General features: G+C 32.3%; 1 protein-coding gene across 1 annotated transcript in view; it reads left to right on the top strand.

Annotated features, from left to right (window-relative positions):
• The window catches only part of LOC111622395 (protein MANBAL-like), a 28497-nt gene extending 19870 nt beyond the window's left edge, over positions 1 to 8627 (top strand). The window contains exon 3 of the mRNA XM_023364768.1: positions 8431 to 8627. The gene's annotated coding sequence lies outside the window, so the exon portion shown is untranslated. The remainder of the gene's footprint in view (positions 1 to 8430) is intronic.
• The last annotated feature ends 331 nt before the right edge of the window (positions 8628 to 8958 follow it).

The raw sequence follows: 8958 nt of genomic DNA, 5'->3' as shown, positions 1-8958 counted from the left end.
TGTTCCGCGATGAAAACCAGCTTTAAGCAACGGCGTAGTCGAACGGTGTAAGTAATCCTACAATTTTTTGTTTATAGCATAGTTTATACAGATTATTCCCAAAAAATTATACGTATTTTGGAAATGTTGAGTGGAATTAGTCTAGAATCGGTTAATTTTATAGAAGAAAACCTTTCGAACAGCCTTAGTCCGTAAAGTTCTCACCTATCGGGCTGCGATTGGCTCATTCCTACAACGTAATTTTCGGTTAGCGTGGAACGTATCTAAGTGTTATAGGGGGGTCTACTGTATTTGTGGTTATGCAGGATCTTCAAATAATAAGTACATATGGGTATATATGTACATTATTTGTATATGTAATATATACATATATATATATATTGAATTTGCATAAATACCACTGTTAGGTTTAATTTTGATCTGTGTTCCAAATTTTTAAATTTTAATGTATTTAAAAACTGATTCCAAGCATTCCATTTTTGGAATACAATTTGTTTATGAACCTGAAGAAGACCTTGGGTAAGGTCGAAAACATTAGTTCGATTTTGTATTAAATGCTATGTTGCTGGAATTAAAGGTTTAGTAATGGTGTTCATTGGTACCGTTAATTAAAGTAGAAGATATCGTTTAATTAATTAAAATATTCATATTATTATTTATTATTAAAAAGCAAAAGTCTTATTTTTGGGGTAGGACCAATTTTTTTGAGACTGTAAATCCAAAAAATGAGTAAAACTATCATTTGGTCTGTCCTCTTGAGATATGACATGTAGCCTCCTCCAACTTCAAACTCCCTCAACCTTTAACAACTAAAATTTAATAGCATTGATGCTCCAAATACAGAAATAAGTTTGGCAAGTTTCAAATCAAAATTTTTGGTTCATTCAGTCTTGAGATATAATGCAAAATAGATGCCAACACTGCACACCCATACAGAATTTTGTATGAGATTTCTTTTAATACATTTTTGTATTCTCTATCAAAAAATAAACTTTTATTGAGAGCATTTTTTCAATAAAATGATAAGTTTTGAAAGTTATAAGCACATGTGGTTGCATGTTTTGAAAGATGACAAGCTAATAAAAATAAAACTTTTTAATATGCTTATTAATTTCTATTCTTTTTGTATTTTTCAATTATATAACAAATTTTTCAAAGAGATGTGTATTTCCATCTAAACATTCAGTAACTGAGTAACAAAGTTTTTCAGAACAGACTGTAACATTTCTATTGTTATTTCAACACTCACATTGCTTATTCTTTAATTCCTATCTTGAATTGTCTGTTGTTGAAATAAAATTTGCTATTTTATGAAGCCTTGTGCAAAATAACAATTGCTATTAGGTCCAGTGATCCGGGTGGCTACAAAATTAGTCCTCTGCATTTGGTCCATCGTTCTTCAGACATGTCGTTATGTCATCACTATTACTTTGACAGTAAATTTGATATTTAAAATGTGGAATTCAAAACATGTGATCTTTTATTAATGTGAAACAAATAAAAATATCGTATTTACTTGCATGTAAGATGACCTTGCATATAGGACAAGGTGCAATTTTAAAGATCAAAATAAAGAAAATTAGATTTATTAATATAATTCTAATTTTATTTCATTTAATCACAAATAAAATACCAAATGAACGTAAATGCACACATTGTCCCACAAAAATTACTGGCATTTTAAACTTTAAAGAAAAATATTGTAAAATCGACAACATAATTTGTTCACGTAAAGCTGGACAATGGGGAACCTTTTTTTTTTTTGCCAATTCTTAAAAGTCAAACCCACTCTCCGTAGATTACACTCATGAGTTTCTCCGAATTCTGATTTGCGAATAATTACCGTATCTGTTTTCACGTGGGGATGGATTAAAACTTATATCGGGCTCCTGTGTGATTTTGCAATTTCAGTCTGGAACTCAATTCTAAAGCTTTGCTTTTCCTATTGCTATTTATCTTTACCCTGACAATACACAAGAACGATTCAAACGACCTAGATAAAATACTTATGTTTTTAAATACAAGAGGGCGAGCATCCGATAAAAAATGCAAATACACAGTTCACAAAAATTATTTGCAAAAAATGCAAAGAATCTTTTGCTTGTGCATATAGAACGACCTAGGAATTTGAAGCTGTGATAAATAAATAAAAACTTTGTCTTAAATGCGAGTAAATACAGTAATGTGGAAATAATCTTTGTTTGATTTCTGAGTGAAAACTAGAAATACAGAATTTTAATTTACTTTAAAAATTAAATCAAAAATGAGTAATGAATACTACTTTTGAACTACATTAAGAATTGATTAAAAATATGTCAATTTTGAAATATGTGTAAATTAAATAAAGCTAATAAAAAGTTGCATTTTTATAGCATGCTCTGGTGTTGGAAATTGTAATTACATTACTGTAATATAGAGACCAAGTTATTCCACGATCTGACTTCTTCAGGAATTTTAATACCGCACTTTACTTGATAGTTAACTTTGGTCCCTGTACTTACCAACAGTGTTAATCACTTGTTTGTTCTAAAATACATGCTTTTTAATTTTTGATTCTTTCTACCCCGAGGACACTAAGAATGCTTTTTTTAATCATACACATCATAGGTTTGGCCAAACCAACAATGGAAAAGGCATATGGTGAGGATTAAGGTTTTGCGATTATTTCCTGATTTGATCCAGAGTCCCCCAGAGGGGTAGGCTAATGTCTCAACTACCTTGCTCATTTAGTCATCTATTATCAAATATTCAGTACAAGTTAGTTACTAACTACTTTGTACACAAGAAATTGGCAGTACTATGTTACCATAGTACTGCCAATTTCTTACCTATGTTCCTAAAACCTATGTTAGCTAAAACTAATTTTGTAGCCACCCGGGTCACTGGACCTAATAGCAATTGTTATTTTGCACAAGGCTTCATAAAATAGCAAATTTTATTTCAACAACAGACAATTCAAGATAGGAATTAAAGAATAAGCAATGTGAGTGTTGAAATAACAATAGAAATGTTACAGTCTGTTCTGAAAAACTTTGTTACTCAGTTACAGAATGTTTAGATGGAAATACACATCTCTTTGAAAAATTTATTACCTATTATTTGTGGTTATGCAGGATCTTCAAATAATAAGTACATATGGGTATATATGTACATTATTTGTATATGTAATATATACATATATATATATATTGAATTTGCATAAATACCACTGTTAGGTTTAATTTTGATCTGTGTTCCAAATTTTTAAATTTTAATGTATTTAAAAACTGATTCCAAGCATTCCATTTTTGGAATACAATTTGTTTATGAACCTGAAGAAGACCTTGGGTAAGGTCGAAAACATTAGTTCGATTTTGTATTAAATGCTATGTTGCTGGAATTAAAGGTTTAGTAATGGTGTTCATTGGTACCGTTAATTAAAGTAGAAGATATCGTTTAATTAATTAAAATATTCATATTATTATTTATTATTAAAAAGCAAAAGTCTTATTTTTGGGGTAGGACCAATTTTTTTGAGACTGTAAATCCAAAAAATGAGTAAAACTATCATTTGGTCTGTCCTCTTGAGATATGACATGTAGCCTCCTCCAACTTCAAACTCCCTCAACCTTTAACAACTAAAATTTAATAGCATTGATGCTCCAAATACAGAAATAAGTTTGGCAAGTTTCAAATCAAAATTTTTGGTTCATTCAGTCTTGAGATATAATGCAAAATAGATGCCAACACTGCACACCCATACAGAATTTTGTATGAGATTTCTTTTAATACATTTTTGTATTCTCTATCAAAAAATAAACTTTTATTGAGAGCATTTTTTCAATAAAATGATAAGTTTTGAAAGTTATAAGCACATGTGGTTGCATGTTTTGAAAGATGACAAGCTAATAAAAATAAAACTTTTTAATATGCTTATTAATTTCTATTCTTTTTGTATTTTTCAATTATATAACAAATTTTTCAAAGAGATGTGTATTTCCATCTAAACATTCAGTAACTGAGTAACAAAGTTTTTCAGAACAGACTGTAACATTTCTATTGTTATTTCAACACTCACATTGCTTATTCTTTAATTCCTATCTTGAATTGTCTGTTGTTGAAATAAAATTTGCTATTTTATGAAGCCTTGTGCAAAATAACAATTGCTATTAGGTCCAGTGATCCGGGTGGCTACAAAATTAGTCCTCTGCATTTGGTCCATCGTTCTTCAGACATGTCGTTATGTCATCACTATTACTTTGACAGTAAATTTGATATTTAAAATGTGGAATTCAAAACATGTGATCTTTTATTAATGTGAAACAAATAAAAATATCGTATTTACTTGCATGTAAGATGACCTTGCATATAGGACAAGGTGCAATTTTAAAGATCAAAATAAAGAAAATTAGATTTATTAATATAATTCTAATTTTATTTCATTTAATCACAAATAAAATACCAAATGAACGTAAATGCACACATTGTCCCACAAAAATTACTGGCATTTTAAACTTTAAAGAAAAATATTGTAAAATCGACAACATAATTTGTTCACGTAAAGCTGGACAATGGGGAACCTTTTTTTTTTTTTGCCAATTCTTAAAAGTCAAACCCACTCTCCGTAGATTACACTCATGAGTTTCTCCGAATTCTGATTTGCGAATAATTACCGTATCTGTTTTCACGTGGGGATGGATTAAAACTTATATCGGGCTCCTGTGTGATTTTGCAATTTCAGTCTGGAACTCAATTCTAAAGCTTTGCTTTTCCTATTGCTATTTATCTTTACCCTGACAATACACAAGAACGATTCAAACGACCTAGATAAAATACTTATGTTTTTAAATACAAGAGGGCGAGCATCCGATAAAAAATGCAAATACACAGTTCACAAAAATTATTTGCAAAAAATGCAAAGAATCTTTTGCTTGTGCATATAGAACGACCTAGGAATTTGAAGCTGTGATAAATAAATAAAAACTTTGTCTTAAATGCGAGTAAATACAGTAATGTGGAAATAATCTTTGTTTGATTTCTGAGTGAAAACTAGAAATACAGAATTTTAATTTACTTTAAAAATTAAATCAAAAATGAGTAATGAATACTACTTTTGAACTACATTAAGAATTGATTAAAAATATGTCAATTTTGAAATATGTGTAAATTAAATAAAGCTAATAAAAAGTTGCATTTTTATAGCATGCTCTGGTGTTGGAAATTGTAATTACATTACTGTAATATAGAGACCAAGTTATTCCACGATCTGACTTCTTCAGGAATTTTAATACCGCACTTTACTTGATAGTTAACTTTGGTCCCTGTACTTACCAACAGTGTTAATCACTTGTTTGTTCTAAAATACATGCTTTTTAATTTTTGATTCTTTCTACCCCGAGGACACTAAGAATGCTTTTTTTAATCATACACATCATAGGTTTGGCCAAACCAACAATGGAAAAGGCATATGGTGAGGATTAAGGTTTTGCGATTATTTCCTGATTTGATCCAGAGTCCCCCAGAGGGGTAGGCTAATGTCTCAACTACCTTGCTCATTTAGTCATCTATTATCAAATATTCAGTACAAGTTAGTTACTAACTACTTTGTACACAAGAAATTGGCAGTACTATGTTACCATAGTACTGCCAATTTCTTACCTATGTTCCTAAAACCTATGTTAGCTAAAACTAATTTTGTAGCCACCCGGGTCACTGGACCTAATAGCAATTGTTATTTTGCACAAGGCTTCATAAAATAGCAAATTTTATTTCAACAACAGACAATTCAAGATAGGAATTAAAGAATAAGCAATGTGAGTGTTGAAATAACAATAGAAATGTTACAGTCTGTTCTGAAAAACTTTGTTACTCAGTTACAGAATGTTTAGATGGAAATACACATCTCTTTGAAAAATTTATTACCTATGTTACCTAAAACCAAGTACCTATGTTCTCATTATTTTTAACGAATTACATTTACTTCTTGTCAAGAACTTGATTATTTGAAATTCAATTTGTTTCTTGGAAAAAGTTCTCAATTCTTAAAAATATTTTATTCTATCCCTTGTTAATTCCGTCAAAGACTAATATTAACAAAGATCTCGTGTTCATATAGCCCCTTGTCACGTGTCCTCTTTTTCCCAAGAAATTTCGGAATCATTTTTGGAATACAATTTATCACGCTCTGCCACAACTGTTATAACCAATATAATATTTGTCTACAAGTGAAATCTTAATTTTCTCCTTTATTTGGGTTATGTTGTGCTCTTTGTACCCAAAAATCAGTTCAATTTCCTCATCTGACTTATAGTAAAATTTAACATAGAAAATTGCTCCATACCAAAGTTTTTACCCCATTTTAGGAAGGTTTCATTTCAGACAGGCTTTACTGTAATGGTTTGTTCTGTAGTTATGCCTCGATCCTGATCTGACATAGCACTAGGCACCAATATCAACGGAGTAGGACATAATTTACCAGTAAAATAATAAAATACTAAAATAACTAGAAAAATTAAATAGGATATTATAATATTAAAATCTTTTTTTATGGATTCCATTGCTCAGTTCTTATTTACTGTTAAGAATTAATATATACTCAAAGAATCATTTAGGAGATGGCTGTTTATTTGAATTATTATACAGAAATATATCGGCTTTCAAGATATAAGTTTGAGTAGGAATGTCTAATATTATCAACTAAATTGTGAGCTGGACCTTGTCTCTATACTCCGAATGCCTTGTTTTTGATCGTTAGGCGACCGAAGAGCCGCCTTATAGATTGGCCAATAGGCGCGCGGGGAAAGAATGCCTTCCGGGAGGACTTTTTATAGGAAACTGGTCTCTACGCAATGTGGAGAAAACCCTGAAAACTCCACATGTAAGCACGTCCGGGCGAGGCACGCACCCACCCACGACCGAACTCCCAGTGTTTAGGAACTAGTCCACTCAAAGTGCGGGGACGAAGTCCGCTCGGCCACTGGTGGGCTTCCTAGATATGACCTCGATTACTAATATTAATTAATTAATGTATGGGCTATTGAGATACTTCTCGATTGGATTTGGGTGGATGCAACGACTATGATCTGGCAACATTAATTCTGTAGTTGATGGATAAGGATTTATGAAATACTTAACAATCACATTTAAAAGTACCGTTTTACGCGTTAATATTAATTTTGGTTAAACCAGGGTGTTTTCTTTTTGCAAAGTATCGCCCTCATTTCGGCTTTTTTGTTCATCTCGATCAGAATCGGTAACGTTTTCTTATTATTTATTTTTATGGGTGACGAAATAAACGTATGTTATTAATGGAAAATTTGTTCTAGCGGTCGCGTTTGTTCGGTCGAGTACCGAGAGACTTTTCCAGAATTTGTTCGAGTACCCACATACCGTGGTATTTCGTTCGTCATTTTTACGAATGATTACTTACCTACGGTTAACAGTGGTTTAATAACACTTACCTAAAAATGTTGAAATAAACTTTACTAAATACGAAGATTATTTTATATAAACAAAACACAGTGAGTCTTAAGGGCTAGTCTGAAAGCGACGACGACGACGCCATCAGGTCGATAGTGCAATTTTTTCCTCGTCCTAACTTTCCTCTCTGTTTTCATTAAAGTAGACCCGACGAAAGGCAGAAAATAATTCGAAAATTTCAATATTCTACAATCCATGGGCAAATTTGAAACGACGGGCGTACTTACCGAAATACAAAAATATGGAATAACGAAGTTTACACTTAAAAGTTTTGAAATTTTGTACGGAGGATTCCCCAAACCGTGTTGTACGAGAGATACGCGTAATTAAATGTAAATATGTAATGGTTTTTATTTGCATTTTTTCAATTAAAAAATGCAGCAGCGAGTTGCATAACTTTCCTGGCAAAAAACACTAAGGTTAAAATTGTGTGTGACCATCGCGGGATTTAAAAACTTTGTATTATTATAAAATGGCAAAAAGATTACTTTTGATATTCCGTTATCGAAATCAATCCATCCCGAGATATTAAACACGCCAACGCGCATACACGAATACTCTCAAGGAGCTACTATTTAACTTTTTTGGATTGGGATCTCAAGATGCAGAGATTTCAAAACCCGGCCGGTCGAATTCGACTCAATTCTAATACTTTCCCAGCTTATATAGCTTACGTAACAGACGGGAAAGTAATTTTCTGGTTTTATAAACATACGTCATTTTTATCTGAATTAACAATAACTCCGATAACGTAACGGTATTGAGGGAAGGCATCCCCGTTGTTAAACGAGGAATTACCGCAAGAGATGTTTTCTTACACGTTTATCCTGTCGAAAGCATGCACTTTACGAGTAAATTGATTTAATTAATGTTTTTCCCCCTTTTTATCTCGGGGTATACGTCGATAAACATCTGTAAATAAATTAATCACTCGACCACGGAGAAGAAATTGTCAAAGTTTTTGTCTTTCAGGAGCAGTCGAAGAGATTCCGGTAGATCCGTCTGGCCACTCCTACCGCGTCGTCGGCGGGCCGACAGAAGTACTTCCAGCCATTCCCTGCAGCGGTCTGCCAAACCGACGGAAAGGACTTTATTCTAATTTATGCCTTTTTATATTTACATTCTTTTAATTTTTAGTAAATAAACACCGGAAAGGTGATCTTATCGTTTCCGTTTATTTTTACTAATTCCATTTCTCCGCGTTTGCAATTTGGGCGAGTGAAGGAGGGACGGCGCCAGGTTAAATTGCCGGAAATAGACTTTTTATCACACCGATCGATCGGTTTAAAAATTTACGTTAACACTCGCATAATATCTTTAATAAGACATTTTTAGACTCGGGTACGTAGACCGGAGTAAAAAATCGGCGCTCGTTTCTCGTGCCAAAGAGGACAGACCGCTACTTTCGGGCGAAGATTTGTGCGCGAGTTGACAATTTTACTTGAGAAAATTATCCTACGGCCGTCGACATCCGTTACACTTACGCCCTCTGTCCGCAAA

Source organism: Centruroides sculpturatus, unplaced genomic scaffold (assembly GCF_000671375.1).
Source record: "Centruroides sculpturatus isolate CEXI.00-Female unplaced genomic scaffold, Cexi_2.0 scaffold7, whole genome shotgun sequence".
NCBI classification, from domain to species: Eukaryota; Metazoa; Arthropoda; class Arachnida; order Scorpiones; family Buthidae; genus Centruroides; species Centruroides sculpturatus.
Note: the sequence above shows the minus strand (reverse complement) of the source record. Positions and strands in the feature narration are given on the sequence as shown.